This window comes from Dipodomys merriami, unplaced genomic scaffold (assembly GCF_024711535.1).
Source record: "Dipodomys merriami isolate MVZ:Mamm:240054 unplaced genomic scaffold, mDipMer1.0.p SCAF_2, whole genome shotgun sequence".
NCBI classification, from domain to species: domain Eukaryota; kingdom Metazoa; phylum Chordata; class Mammalia; order Rodentia; family Heteromyidae; genus Dipodomys; species Dipodomys merriami.
The window spans coordinates 81,103,942-81,120,814 of NW_027203381.1; the positions used below are offsets into that span (position 1 = coordinate 81,103,942).

The 16,873-nt window shown below is 38.4% G+C and overlaps 1 pseudogene; it reads right to left on the reverse strand.

The window, feature by feature from the left end:
• Positions 1 to 14,300: 14,300 nt before the first annotated feature.
• LOC138831675 (mitochondrial import inner membrane translocase subunit Tim17-A pseudogene) lies at positions 14,301 to 14,787 on the reverse strand (annotated as a pseudogene).
• Between the last annotated feature and the right edge of the window lie 2,086 nt (positions 14,788 to 16,873).

The window sequence follows — 16,873 nt, forward strand, 5'->3', positions numbered from 1 at the left end:
AAACTATTAGTCCACTAAGAAACTCTGGAGATTAAATGAAGCAGAAAAATTGCTTAAATCTATTAATCTACTCACTCAGGATTATAATAGCAGTTTAAACACACAGGTATCTAGATAAATGCATAATGCCACAACCCAAACCACTGCATAGAATCTGAGCCCTGATTTTTTTTTTTTGCTGGTTGTGGGGCCTTAACTCTGGGCCTGGGCGCTGTCCCTCAGCTCTTCAGCTCAAGGCTAGTACTCTACCACTTGAGCCACCATGCCACTTCTGGCTTTTTCTGCTTATGTGGTGCTGAGGGATTGAACCCAGGGCCTCAAGCATGCAAGGCAAGCACTCTACCACTGAACCACCTTCCCAGCCCTTGAGCCCTGATTTGTATGCTGCTGTCCAACTCAATGGCAATATTCAGCAACTGCAGGATCATGTTTTATAATGTTCTTGAGATTAGAAGTTACTAGAATAAAATTTTCTTTCACCATAAACAATAGGAAAGTTTTGAGAATTAATGAGTGCTTATTGTACCAGGGATTTTGAAAAGCTTAAATGAAGTCATAAGACTATAAGGCAGCTAATTAAAAAGACAATAGCAATAACCATAACAACTATAATAGTTACTGACCACTTAATTGGTGCCATATACCAAAGTACGACTTGGTCATACACTACTTAATTTTTTAAACAACAATGGGCAGAAACAAACCAGTTTCTGTGAGGATGTGAAGTCATTTGCTCAAGGACACAGCAGCAAGAGTCAGAGCTGGGAAATAAGTCCAAGTCACAATGACTGGAGATGCAGAGGGGCCTAGATGTTGACGTTCTTTCCATTTTCATTTTTTTCCTGCTGAGCCTGTTACTGCCAAAGCAATAGTAGAGGAGGGCTGTTTGTTTCCTCTTGTCACTCTGGAACAACAGTTTTCCCAGTGGGAAAAACTAATTCCGGAAATGGATTACCAAATCATTCAGCAAAGTCCTCATATTCCAGAATTCTCTCTTGTTTCTCTCAAACTTTCCCCTCAATTTCCATTATAAGGAAGTTTTAGGAATTGAAACTATTGTTTTCAGAAAATGTAAGGACTGAAATTGCAGATCACACCTTCTGAAATCCCCATTCTTTCTGTGGAATCAATTCAGCTTTCATTCCTCTCCAGCAGCAAGGAATTGGCTTAGGGACAAGGAATGAGGTCCTTCAGGGAACATGACTGGCCACTATGGGAGCTGATAAACTTTACTATATAATATAATAGATTTTCAAAGCTTTCTCATGACTCACCTCTCCCAGTTCACCCATGGCGTCATTTTCCATAATCATGGGGATTCCTGGCTTAGTCTAAAGGCAAATAAAACAGTAGCACTAATGGGTAGCTGTGTGTGTGTGTGTGTGTGTGTGTGTGTGTGTGTGTGTGTGTGTGTGTGTGTGTGTGTGTGTAGAAGGTGGTAGAGTACTTGTAAGAACGAGTCTTCTTTGCTCATCAAAGATTTATTTAATGCTCATTGTATGTCTGGCAGAATCTCTTTAGAAAATATACTTTTTAACTAGGAGATATATTGCACTGACTGAAGTGCCATGATTGAGAACATAGAGGATTTGAAGAGTTTGAAAGAAAAGCTCTTATACTCCCTAGAGGCTGGGTATGTGCGGCGTGGCAGGAGGGCAACTATGGGTACAAAGTGTGCCAGAAACACACTTGGTATCTGTTCAGTTGCTTAATATTGGAAAATGTCTGGGGATACCTCAATGATTTTGTTGTCCCGCTACATCACAAGTGCCTCAAAGCCAAAGCATTTTATACATCTCTTTATTGTTAGCATTTAATACCCAGTGCAGAGTTGCTGCTGTGTATCGTGCTAAGCTGAAGTGATTCCAAGTTCTTAGCATAGCAGACAGAGGCCCATATGCACTGGTGGGAAGAACTGGTGCCCCACCTGTGCCAGTGCTGCTGGTGACCGCTACATCTGCCTGCTGCTTATCTCTGCCTAAGACTTGCTGTGGAAGTATTTACTGGGATTGTGGGAGCAAACGTAGTAGCCCAGAAGGGAAAACTGGAAGGAAATAGTGGTGACAATGGTTGGGGAATAGGTATGTTAATAACTTAGTTTTCTTGACTTTCATTTGAGATAACTGATTGTGTGATTTATGCCATTTCCTGGAGTTCCCAGTAAAATGAATCTAAGCCCACAGGGTAACAGTCATCATCTAACTCTTTCTACACTTCCCTTTTCAGTGCTATTCTTCTGTTTTCCAAGATAAATTAATTTAACTGAAATTCTTCTTTTTAAATGTTTTTTTATTGTGAAAATACTGTATAGAGGGGTTACAGTCACATGAGCAAGATAATGAGTACATTTCCTATCCAGAATTGTTGACTCCTCCTTTGTTTTTCCCCTACCATGCCGTCCTTCCCAACTCCTCAACTACCCCCCCCCCCACCTAAATTGTAAAGTTCATTTTTCAACATAGAGGTTTTGTACAGCTCATTGCTGCTATGGGTCAATCTGTATCTCTATTTAAACATTTTGTTTTTTCCCTTCCCCTCCCATGGGGAAGGGACATACTTAACTCAAATTCTTATCTCCATGCTTTTCTAAAGAGGAAACAAAAACAGATACAACCTTAAACTGCTAATGGAAGAAAAGGCATTTAAGAAATCGACTACAGAGACAAATAAAAGTAGAATGAAGGACTTGAAAGACAGAACAATTATTAAAAGTTGAAAGGGTCATGAAGAGAGACAGAGTGTTTCTGAGCCTGAGGACAATCAAATTTATAGCTTAGGAGTAGAAGAGAACAAACTAACAAATGTGACCTTGTGCCAAGAAAAGTAAATTCACAACAGCAATGTAAGGGCCATGCTGGAAATAGTGGAGCTAGGCATTTCCTGGTCCCTAATGAGCTGCAAAGGAGAAGTCGGGCAATGTTGTAAGGTGTAGGAAGAATGAGTAGCATAGCCATAGGTTCATAGAATATTTGGGTATTCATCTCAAGGCTGTTTTTTTGTTTCTGACTTATGTATTATGGGGATTCACCAATGGAAGGATAAAAGTAGGGTTTTGTTTCTTTGTTTTTGTTTTTTTTAACAGGAAGAGATTCTTGTTATAAAGCCCAGCCTGGCTTCAGTCTTCTAAGTACTAGGTACAAATCACCACCTCTAGCTATAAAGTAGGTTCTTAAAAGATTTGTATTATATGCCTGTGCTTGTGTCACTAGAAGATATACAGGCGGTGCCCATAAAAGGTCCATGGCTGCTAAAGGAAATGCAAATCAAAACAATGTTGAGATTCCATCTCAGTCCAGTTAGATTGGCCAACCTCAAGAATTCAAAAAACAAAAAATGCTGGAGGGATGTGGGAAAAAAGGAATCCTACTACTCTGCTGGTGGGAATGTAAACGAGTACCATCACTCTGAAAGGTAGTTTGGAGGTTCTTTAAAAATAACTAAGCATAGAACTTTCCTATGGGAATCTGCCCAGATCATTACAAGTTAGGATATGGCTAAAACACTTGCACATCTATGTTCATTGCTGCACTATTCACAGTAGCCAAATAATGTCATATCCTACAATTGATGAGTGGGTCAATAAAATTTGGTACAGTACTTATACACAAAGAAATTTTACACAGCCATTTAGAAAGAATAAGATTATGCCATTTGCAGGGAAATGGCTGGACCTAAAACAAATCATAGTAAGTGAGATAAGCCAAGCTCAGAGAGACAAACAGTGCATGTTTTCTCTCATATGAGGATGCTTGGCCTAAAATATCATCAAACATGATAATCTATCCAGGACTCTAGGTATCCACACACAGACTATAGAAAGATACCTTTCGGGAGGAACCCCAAGGTGCAACTCCTCTGAACAGTTACAATATTATTTATCAAAACTAATTCCAGGAAATGGAAACGTTTTTTGTATGTTACTGCTGCTGTTGTTGGTGGTGGTGTTTATTTTTGCTTTTTTTTCTTTTAAGGGGTATAAAGAAGGAGTACAGAAAGGGAGGGGAAAAAGGAGAGCAAATGCAATTATGCTACTCAGTATACACTATGTAGAAAAAGACCTGAGTATCTTTTAGGCAGGGATGGGAGGGGGAAACTGGGGGAAAGCTAAGGAAGGGATGACATTGTCCAAAAAAAGAAATGTACTCATTACCTGACTTATGAAATGGTAATCACTCTGTACAATATCCAAATAGCAACAACAAAGTCATATATATTTCAAAAAGGTCAATGGCTGGGTGAAACTCTGTTCAAACACAACCTACTCAGCCTATTTAATAAACGAGAAAGCCGTTATGCAGAGAAAATCCTAGGGATATATTAGGCAGGTGAAGTCTTATATTTCTAAGCATCTACTAGAACGATTTCAAAGGAGAAACAAGTAAAATGTAGATAGACAGATGCAGAATCAGGTACAGTGAGAAGAGAGAAAGGTAAAGGAATGAAAAACATTAAGGACCAACATGAAAGACTCTAACGAGACAAAGAGATACAGTCATGGCTTACATGTTGATGAGGCAATTGATCATGGTATGGCACCAAAAAATCATGGTCCAATGAGGACACGGCTTGCCTAAGTTAAAATGGGCAGTTTCTTTCCATGTCTTGGATTGGTTTGAAAGGTGGAGCCAGATGAGACAGTTTCATGATTGTGCTAAGACCGTCATACTTTGGTACTAAGGGAGTGGTGCTAAATAAGGTTGAGCTCCATTTGTTCAAGGACATATGGCAATTAACTCCCAACTATTCTGTAGTAGGTTACAGACAGAACCTAACTCCCTCTCCCCTACACGCCACACACCTGAGAGAGAGAAAAGGAAAGAAAAGGCAGAACAGGAGAAGAAAGCTGTAAGCATAAAACTACAAGTTAAATAAAGTACAACCATCTTCACAAACACTGGGTTTATGGTCTTCAGCAATAATACAATAATAACATGAGTAAAACAGGATTTGTTTTGCTTGTTCTATTAGAGCAGGTATATACAATCCAGCAGGCCATCTTCTTAGGGGTTTTTATTTTTATTTCTTGCAGGCTTGGGGCTTGAACTCAGGGCTTGGGTGCTGTCCCTAAGCTTTTGTGCTCAAAGTTAGTACTCTACCACTTGCACAACAGCTCCACTTTTGGCTTTTTTGTAGTTAATTAGAGACAACAGTCTCATAGGCTTTCCTGCTTAGGCTGGAAACCGTGATCCTAAGTACCTAGAATTACAGTGTGAACCACTGGTGCCTGCTACCATGTTCTTAAATTTTAAGAAGTAATTTTCTCTTTGCCTCATTCTTGTTTTTAAAAAATTATTTTATTGTAAAGATGCTGTACAGGGGGGGTTACACTTACACAAATAAGGCAATGAGTACATTTTCTGTCAAACATTCTTACCTCCTCTTTTGTTTTTCTCCTACTATCCATCCCCCACCCCCAAAGTTCATTTCCAACATAGTGTCTTGTGAGTATGATTGTTGTAATGGATCATCCTGTGTCCTTGTTTCAGCATTTTGTTATTCCCCTCCCTGATTTAGAGACATGTATATACAAGATACAGGATAGCAAAACTAAATATGGTGACAACAGGGTTATACCATAGGGGGAAGAACATACAAAAGAAACAAAAGAAAATCATATAGTACATTTAAAACAACAACAACAAAGAAAAACCTCTTGTGTCCATATCTTGGGGTTCATTTCATTTAGCATCATCTTACATTGTCATATGTACATAGCTTTTGAGCTTTTCTGCTTGTCGGACAAGATTATCCTAGATGTATAATAATTATTGCAAATAATGGTAACTATAGGACCTATATTTCTTTGGGTCTGGCATACTTCACATAATATGATTTTTTTTCTAAGTCTTTCCATTTCCTAACAAATGGGGCGATGTCATTCTTTCTGATGGAGGCATAGAATTCATATATATATATATATATATATATATTTAATATCACATTTTCTTGATCTATTTGTCTACTGAGGGGCATCTGGGTTTGTTCCATATCTTAGTTATGGTGAATAATGCTGTTATAAATAGTTGTTTGCCTCATTCTTGTAAACAGCTAATTTCTCATCTGCATCATTGGTTTTATCTTTGCCTTAAAAAATGGCCTTTAAATAGCCGCTGTTTATACTTTCACAAATGAAAAAAAAAACAATCTCAAAGCAAGTCATTGTACTTATTAATATTTATTTTCTCCATAGGACTAAACAGAGTGTTCACATTTTTTTCTCTTAAAACTGCCCCCCTGAAGAGTCTTTGTGTTATGAAAGAGGCTACTGTGGAGTTCACAGCTCAGCTTCAATCTCTTGAGAACCAGGTGAAAGCCATCCCTTAGGCTTCTTGGCTGGAGGGGCCAGACAGTTTCTCACCCTAGCAGGATCAGGGATGTTTGTGGTAGGGAGATTCCTGCAGAATTTCTCTGGGGCTGTGTTTATCACCTGTTTCTTTCTCACAGTGTCCTTCTTACACCTAACACTAGCAAGCCACTAAGATAATTAGACAGCCAAGCAATTAGACTTTGACAGTTATAATTAAAGAGATTTCCAGTATCCTTAGGAAGCATTAAAACTGTAAACAAGATCATGGGCACCAGGCAATTGACCTATTTACAGTTGTCTGTAGGGTTTAATTTTATCGGTTGGGTAATTGATACTTGGTCTTCTACCTTGTTCTCTCTCTCAACAAGAGTGAGGAGGACCAAGGGACTCCAGGATAGCTATGCTCAAGTAGGTGCTCTCTGGCATAAAAGTAGACTTTGTCTTACTGAAGACTAAGGCAGGAGACATTGAAGGGAGGACAGCCAGTGGGTTAAGAGAGCAAAACTCTTCTCAAAAACTTTGACTGTGGTAGAGCTACTCAAGATTGTGTCTGGCCTGACTGGAAAACAGCAAGAGAATGTCTTGCTATCATCATGGATTTGGACTGGAGAAGAGATGGAATCCACCATGGCACCTAGCCAAATTCTTTCTTTAAATGACAGAGAGTTGTTGATATGATGATTTTAGGTGATTAGGTCTTCCTTCTTCCTGAGTTATCTCATCCTCCTGGTGAGGAAAATAATTGCCAATTATTGAACACTAGTTCTGCACAGGGAGTTTCACAAGCATTACTTGATGTATTTCTTGTAAAACAACAAGAAAGAATGAAGGATCAAAATTTAGAGATTTTTCTTAGAGAAAAATCTCTAGAGATTTTATTAGATGTTATTAGAGAAAGCACCATTACATTTGATTTTTAATTAAAAATCACTTTTAGCGTCTCTGAACCCACATAGAAAGCTTATTTTTCTTACCAGATCTTCATGTCAAAACCCTTTATAGGCTACATATCTGGTTTGGAGTTTGGGAAGCAGGAAGGGAGAGCTAATAGCAAATCCCAATTTTGATTTAGGAAGTCCAAAAATGTAAATGCTAAGTAAAATGTGCTGAGGAGATTATGAGTTTTGCTCACTAATTCTGCATATGGAGTAGAGGATCACAACCATAGTCTCTTTTCAGGAGTCCCTTAGAAAAGGTCTAATTAGACTCCTCACAGAAGAATAGGGGGAAAAAAAAGAGATTCCTGGGACACAGGATTTAAGGAGGCAGGCATGCATTCTCTGGGGTTTACAAGTGAAAGCTTGGCACCTGTGAATGGACACCTCCTTCCATCTTATTCTTTATGTTTTCCTGATCTCTTTTTCCCCTATCTTAATAATGGTCCCCTCCCCGAAGCCTTCAGCACCTTTCAGAGAAGACCCTTGGGCTGTAATTGCTAATCTGAATTTTGCAGAACAGAATTTATTTGGGGCACTTGTTGAGCTACCGGTGGTGGGTCTATGAAAAAACTTCATATTCTCACCTTATTCAGCATTCCCTTGAATAAGCTCTTTGTGGGCCACAGTGATGATCAGTCTTAGTATATGCACTGACAAGCTTCTCAGTGAAAAGATTGTGAGAGGCCAAGGGTAAAGGACTGGTTGTATCCTATATACTATTAATATAACTCAATATTCTCAACTGAATTGCTTTGAAACTGCCTGATACACAAGAAGCTCCTCTAGAGAATCTAATTCAATGTGTCTGAGCTCAAGCCTTGGCTGGGGTATTTTTCTGAAAGTCCTCAGGTATAAGTGAAGGCTGGGACCAACTGGCCTCATTCTAGACAACAGATGAATCATTGAGCACTAGAAAACAGAAGGAACTAACATGAGGAAGGGTAAAAGGAAATGCATTTGATGTGGCTAGAGCTACAAAATAGAGAAACTGGGATTTGTAATTTAAAAAAGGAGCTAGGGCTGGGATGTAGATTACTGCAAAGTGCTTGCCTAGCAAGTGTGAAGTCCTGAGTTTGATCCCCACTACTGAAAAAAAGACAAAAAGTGTAACTAAAAATGATAAATTCACAATTCTAAGTAGATTGAAGAGCTCAATGTAAGGCCAGGTACCATGAAAATATTACAGGAAGGGATAAGGAAAACTCTAGACCTTCTAGGCACAGGGAAAAACTTCCTAAGTAAAGATCCAGAATCACAATAAATCAAAGAAAGACTAGACAAATGGGATTGCATCATACTGAAAAGCTTCTGCACAGCAAAGGATATAGCTAGCAAGATATATAGAAAGCCCACAGAATCGGAGAAGATTTTTACGAGCTATACATCAGACAATGGCCTCATATCTAAAATATAGAGTTCAAAAAATTACCCCCCAAATAAACCTTCAGAACCTCAACAAACCAATCAGTAAATGGGTAAAAGATTTAAAGAGAGACTTCTCCGAGGAAGAAGTAAGAATGGCCAATAGACACATGAAGAAATAGTCAACATCTCCAGGGAAGGGGAATATATGGTTCAAAAAAATTGTACTCACTACCTCAAAAATGTAGCTGTAACCTCTCTGTATATCACCTCTACAATAACAATAAAAATGTTTTTAAAAAATGATATGTTCAGAGTAGAAGAAATGGAAGCCATGTAAATTCAAGTATAGGAAGACTTCTTAGTTTAATTATACTGAGAGTTCCGGGACATGCTTAGTAGAAATAATGTAACTCACAGTTCTTTAGCTGAATCTGGTTAGGATTTTTTAAATCAGTCTTATGTACATGGATTATTGTTGTATTTCCTGCAATTTATCATACCCTGCTAAATGGTACATACTTTTGTAGCTTTGTAAAGTAGGTTTTAGGGCCTGATATTGCTGTCCTAATGAAGAAAACTAGAAGATTAAAGAGTATACTCCAGAAACAGGGGCCCAATGGAAGTGTAAGTTGGTTGGTGCCAGCAAAGAATGTGTATGTAACTTGGAGACCAGTAGTTAAGGAGCTAGACTCCCTCTGCAGGCCCCTTAACACAAGATATACTTTACAGCCTCTTGCTTATACAGGAGACTATTTTTGTAAAAATCTTGGAATGGAAAATTTCCTTCATTATTTGGTAGATGACTTGCCATTTGGAACATTCATGTCTGTCACTTTGCTGTGCAGTGAAGGGCACAGTTGTCACAATCTGGAAACTATTAAAGAAATTGCTTTTGTCTTTATTATGTGCCAGAGTGTGATTGGCCCCCAGGAATTTCAGTGGTAAAGATGCAACCAACAGATCACATGAACAAAACCCAACTTCTTCAACAGTTGTTCGCGTTGCTGTGACAGGAAAAGGGTTTGATCCTTCATTGGAATTCAGCAGCCAAGTGTCCCCAGACTCACACCTAAAGAAGGTCCTGAGACAAAGCAGTGTCCGCAGTTATAAATGGGCTCAGAGCAAGATCCTGCATATGTGTGGCTGCTTGCCCAGTGCAAAACAGAGAAGTGTGTATGTGGGGGGGAGATAGGAGAACTATGGTAGTGGCTTTCTCTCTGCTACTTTTGCCATGTGAGGACACACACTCCTGCTATTAGTATGACAAAGCATTCAAGAAGCCACCTTGGAAACAAAGAGACCAGTCCCTAAATTGTGGCACCTTAATTTTGAGCTCCTTATCTTTCAGAACTGTGAAACGATCCATTTTGGTTCATCATAAATCACCCAGACTTAAGCATTCTGGTTTAGTCATCCAAACCATAATGAAAAGATATTCTGCAGACAAAAAGAATGAAAGCTATTTAAGAGTCTAAGGTTGAACTGTGTGCCTCTACCACTAATACTGAACCAAATTCAAATATTTCTGTTCTTTGCTTCATGAGTTAATCGAAATATTATGTCTCCCTTTATTTTTTCTGTGCTAGAGTCCAGCCCAGGGCCTCCTGCATTTGAGGAAAGGGCTCTAATATTTGAACCACAGTCACAGCTCTTTGGTATGTATGTACAAATGTATGTATGTATGCATGTATGTATGTTTGAGACAGAATATCATTAACTCTTTTTTTTGTCATTCATGAAGTTTGAACTCTGGGCTGGGGCGCTGTCCCTAAGCTCTTCAGCTCAAGGCAAGCTCTTTACCACTTGAGCCACAGCACCACTTCTAGTTTTCTGGTGGTTAATTGGAGATGAGAGTCTCATGGGCTTTTCTTTCTGGACTGGCTTTGAACCGTGATCCTCAGATCTCAGCCTCCTGAGTAGCTAGGATTCTAAGCATGAGCCACTGGTGCCTGGCTAAGTATCATTAACTTTATCCAAGCTGGTCTGGAACCTGCAACCTTCCTACTTTCACTTCTGGAGTAGTGAGGATCATAGGAGTGTGCCATTAAGCTAGATTTGTGCTCTTCCCTCCTTCCCTCATGTATACTACACACTTGTATACATGCGTCCCAAAGTCTGAGTTCAGTATATATCTGTTTTACTTTTTGCAACTCAGCTATTGTTAAATTTTACAGTTCAAATATAATCTCTATAGAAATGTTCTCAGGTCCACATAGTTAAAATCAGTTATTTTTCCTTTATGCTGCTATTTAAAAAAAAAGTAAAAGGTGTATGTCATGGGTCCAATATAATTTTCTATCCTTATTGGACCTAACACTTAGAACATATTCACATCTGCTTACTGGATAGAACTAAAATGTATACTGTGGGAAATTAGGAGGATAGTTTGGAATAAAAACAGGGCATTAAAGTGTGTTTAGGAGTTCCCAGAATAAGCCTGAAGAATTTCTATGATGACTATTTGTGTCTTAGGACATAAAATGGGCAAGATAGCACTTGTCCAACCAGTATCTCACTACACATTCACATAATATCATTTCTTTTCTAACACTCTCCCATTCCTATAGATGCTCAGTTTTCCATTGACAGGTTGACCTCTTGTGTTTACCTGGAGCATTGGAGTCTTTCATGACAATTCAGTGGTATGTGTACCATCTGTTTGCACCAATGCCTGTCTATATTGGTGTCATCACAATTCTGAGATACAACTTCTCCAGTGCAAAAGATCTATATGTAAGGTGATCTCACACAAGTAGGGTCCTGATGCTATTGAAAATCCTAAAATAGCCTTTCCCACGAAAGTTGATTAGGTTTTATAACATTTTACATTGATGAAAACATGAATTGCTTTCTGATGACCTAGATAATTTCCCTGTGTAAAATTGTTCCAAGAGTTTAACAAAGCACTGGGGACAGGAGGCCTCTATTGTTACGGAGTTCAGAATAGCAGGGTCTCTGCCCTCCTGAGTCAGATTCATCGCCTCTACTTCTCAGCTTTTTACTCAAAGCCATTGTTAGGATCACTGTCGCGTTGTTATGATTATTATTGTTAGGTGAGTCAGAAATTAAAGCTCTGAAATATTTACTAGGGAGTTCATGTCCATCCTCAGAAGACATATAACGATTATGACACCAGTTTATTTCTTAATATGAAGCTATTAGATGTTGACATATCAGATTTGCTAAATTCCATAGCCATCAACAATTGGAGTATGCACGTGTACATCAGAGGAGCACACAAATGGTCACATTTGGAAACAGCATGTTCAACAGGAATTTAATCAGCACATTTGCCAACACTGTTCTCTTTGTAGTTGTAGCATGTCATGACACCATCTTCATGGTGACAGCATGACTTGAAGTTATGGAAGAAAATGAGGATTCACCTTCTGTGAATCCTATGGGATTCAAAGATAATGCCCATATCAGCTTCCTAGTTTCCTTGAAGGCCACTATTAAATAAAGGATTTCTTATCAGTGATGCAGTCTTTGACACTTAATGAGCTGCCACTCATGGCCAATCAAACAGCATGAATTTAACTATCATTAATTTAATATGAGGACAATGAATGTATCTGTGGCAAATGAGGGCAGATAAAAACAAATCAGTTAAAATTCATTTTAAAGTTATTTGTTGAATGCCTATAGTTCTGGGAACCAGACTGAATTGCTAGGAATCATTTTTAAGAGAAGCATACATGCTTTGCCATGGACAAGTTCAGATTACTGACAGAATGCTTTCCATTGGCTTAGAAAAACAAGTGACACACTCAACGGTAAGTTATGAATACTAAAAAACAACTTACTGCCAGCAAAGAAACTCACTAGAGTATAAGTTTGTTAAATCAATGTTATTTATAGGAGACTTTGGATAATTAGAATAAGAACTTTTTATCTGTCCTATTGTAGGAAAATATGAATAAGTACAAATGATGCATTTCCACTCCTGTCACAGGTAGTAGAGCAGGTTTCCTACCACTATAAGGTTGTCTCTACTCTTCACCTTTTTCTAACAACTGCATGATGTCACATTTATCAAGAACAGTTGACCTACATTGACGCCAGGCATAATGCATGGGAAGCTTTGAATATTGGAAGCCAGATTCTGTAAAGTCAAAAATATGGTTTGTGACAGATGATAAAGAAACATTGTACATTTTAGATCAGCATGGGCAGTTATTTTAGGACATATTTTTATTTCCATGTTACTGACTATTCAGAAATGTCTAGACAGTGAAAAATTATTGGCAGGTTTTACTCTGAAGTCTTCAGCCTAAGTCTATTCATTTGGATAGGACACATCCATAGAATTGTTATTTTTAAATTTTAGGGTTCCACTTAGTTATCTGAGATATCTAGAATAGGAGAAAATAAGACAGAAAGCAGGACTGTAGTCATCAAGGGAGAATGGGAAGTTTCTGTCTCATGGGCACAGAGTTAATTTCAGTGGTGATAGCAGTGTTCTGAGTACACATAATACTGATAAACACTGTACTCATATTTAAATGTCACTGTACTTACAAATGTTATGTATATCTTAACGTTTAAAACATCCCAATGATCGCAGTCAGTATTATGTTAGTGCTCACAGGGACCCACATGGATTTGTTTTCCACTTCATGCAGGCATTGCTAGAGACTGGCATTGAGTCACGAACATCTTGACTTCTCACACCAATACAACCAGGAACACAGCTGGCCACTAAATCCATTTGCAACTTCCAGACCCAAGTAGACAACATATTCCTGATGAAGGTCAGCTTCAGAGAACTTGAAACACATTAAACATAACGTACATTTTCTTTTTTTTTCTAATTTTATTTTATTTCTTTTTGAGTTTTTGAAATAGGACAACCTAGGCTGGCTTCAAAGTTAGATCCTACTTTTGCCTCCTGAGTGTTAGGATTGCAGGCATGCACTACCATGCCCAGCCTCTACTTTACTTCAAGCATAATCAATAGTAAACATTTTCTTTCAAAAAAAATCTTCTCATATAGAATTCATTATATTGAAAACAAGTTGCTATGGTGAGGTTTCTGATGAGCAGGATCAAGATACAGTAGCCCTAAAGGTTAAGAATTTGTATCCAGCATGCTCGAAACCTAAACATAGCACAGCTATGTCCAAAGTAGGTATGTATTTTGCAATGTCCTTCAATCTATAAAACATTTTACTGTGAAATGATTGTGCTGACCCTACATAATTCTCCCCATACATCATTCACGTTAAGGGGCTAGTAGAAAGCATGCATTATCTGTAGTATACTTAGTATGAAAAGAAGACTTCTACAACTTAATCTTAAAAAGAGTGAACTCCAAAAGCTTTTTATTGTTTTATCAACTGTACACAGATAGCCAAGTGGAGAAGTCCCCAAAGATTTTGTGATCACTGGTATTTGCCCTTTGGTCCTTCATCTTCTAGGCACTTTTTTTTTTTGTGATAGTAGACATTCATTCTGATGACAATGCAATCCACACATATATAAATAAATGCAGCATTATTTATCTTCCTTCCATGTTCCTTTAAATAAAAAAAAAAGTGCTAACTGTCTCTTCATGGCCTATTTGGCCACAGTTGACTCACCCATAGTTATAAAAACAGATCGTGTGTAACTTGATCTGAAATCCTTTTTGAACTTCAGTTAAAGAAATCCTGGGAAAGAAAATCTATTCCTCTGGTGGAAATCAATTGCTACTGTCGATCGTCTCCAAAAAGTGAGGAGGTAACTGGCTTGCAGGCAAGTGGGAGGGGTCTTCAGCAAACTGAGGGCATTGGGAAACTGCAGAGGCAAACCTTGTCAAAATGCCAGCTCCTTCGCTTCAAGCTAGGAGAACGCTTCCCATGGCTGCTAACCCAACCATGGCCGCCTGTCCATTTCTGGCTGCCAGGATGGCTCCTGGGATGGAGTCCCCGGAAATCTTCTTTTCCTCTGACTTGAACCATCCTACAGTCGGTCATGGAGAACAGACCACCCCCAATGGCAAAGCTACCTCCCAATTGGAAAGCTGGGGTTTTAACAGCCGTCAAACTCCCTCATCATCTGTGATTCACACCCACGGGAGAATGAGAAAACTTTTGATGGCTTGGATGATGCTTCCCACCTATGATACCTGTGTGAAGATCCCATCGCAGGCATCCACAGTTCTCCAAAGCAAGGCTCTCAGGCATACTCCTCCATCTTGACTCCAGCTACCCCGTCACAGAATTGTTTGTTTGTTTTTTAAATTTTATTTTATTTTATTTGTGAACATACTGTACAGAGGAGTTACAATTACATGGGCAGGATAATGCGTACATTTCTTACCAAGCATTGCAGCTTCCTCCTTTGTTTACCCTTCACATCCCTTCCCAGCCTCCCCCCTCCCCCCCAATCCCAATCCTTCTTGTTTGTTTGTTTTTTTATAGGTAGTGTTTAGTGTCCACAAAAGAACAAGGTAACTTGTAAGGAGAATAACCAATCACAAAGCACAGTGTTTTCCAAGCAGTGCCAGCTGCCGCTTCATGAAGTGTATACGTTTTGTAAGAATTTCTAAATATTGTGTGTCCATTTTGATATCAATCAAAAAATAATATGATAGAGCAATTTTCTGGATCATTTAAATTACTGCCTTGTTATATGATTGCTGAAAAATGTGTTTTGGGTATCTTTATAATTGTATTATTCTCCTGTCGGTTGATTTAACAGCTTTAGAGGTTTAGTGTGTGTATTGGTTGACAGCTGCCTGCCCTTTTATTGGCTTACAATACAGTTAATATGACATTATTCTTTCACATTTATTATCACACTCCTGTTGAGTTTGTTATGAGACAAAACTGTTAATTACCACTAGAAAGATCTATTATTAAATCACTGGGATTTTATTTCACAATTAGATTTGAAAAAGACAAAATAGGACAAGATAATGTTGCAGGCTAATGATAAAATAACAGTGCAGATAATATATATATAATACATTATAAAAGAATAGGTCAAATTAAACTGTGATATGTATAAACAGAAATCTGTATGGATAAAATTTTCAATATCTCAAGTAAAGAAAAATAGTGGGTGAGTTTAGTTATCACACAGGGCGTGGGAGACAAGGTAGTAAATAGCCATCATTTTATCAAAATGATCACTGACTGAAAACTTTTAATGGGTATTTAAAATGTTAGCATGGCCTGGTAAAACATTCTATAAAAATAAAATATCAATAGTTATTTTTTCTCTAAAACTGTAAACTTTCTTAAAGTGATCTAGATTTCTGGCTTTTTTTTCTTAATTAGAAGGCCCAGAACTCTGTGTCTGAAGCCCTTATGGCATTATATAGCAGGAAAAGGGAATGTTTCTTCCACAAGGGCTTTTTCTCTCATGGACACTTTCTACTTAGATTTTATAAGACTTGGCATTTGCATTTCCTGATCTGAAGTGATAGTGTATATTAATGTATATTGCAATGATTGTATACTAAGACGGCTCTGGGAAAAGGGGGGGTACATCTCTGTGGATTTTAAGACAAATACTTGTGATCAGGAGCTTCAGCTGGACATAGCTTCTCTCCAGCACACCATCCTACACTCTTCTCTCTGCAGTCATGGTTCGGTATGTAGTTTGAAATAGAAATTAACCTTTCACAACTCATTTCTAAATTAATCCGTTGCATTCAGAGCCTGCCGCCTTGCCTAGTTAGAAGAACCCTTCACATCCTCTCCTCCCTTTCCTAACCCTCCCTCAAACACTGGCATAATGCCAACTTCCCATCCAGTATTTCTCTATTATTACTTGCTATTCATTTTACCTCATTAATATTTAAAGATCATTGCAGTTATTCACTGAAAAGGGCACCACTTACCACCAACCATGCAAGGGTGATCTCAGAGGTGATTTCTGAGGAGCTATTTTGAAAGCATGGTATTTCCATGCCGATTAATCTTGATTTCTATTGTATGGCTGCATCTCCAGTCCTCTTGCGTAACTGTAACAAAACAAAAGGCGGAAACATTCAGACCTTTGAGTGGCATATGAAGTGTCTTTTGTTGAAGAGACAAAAAGCAGCTTCAGTAGGGAGATTCATCCATCCTCGGGGTGTGCCTCTGAAGTAAAGGGGCTGAACTCCACTGTAGTCTTCATGCCTTACACAGCAAAATGGAGCCATGAACAGATCAGAGAGTGGCTTGTCTAAGAGTCCATCTCATGGTTTAACATATTCTCCTCTAGCTCCAAACTGGCACACTGATCTTCTTGTTACATTTTTTTAAAACTAGGTAGAATATAAAATCTTATA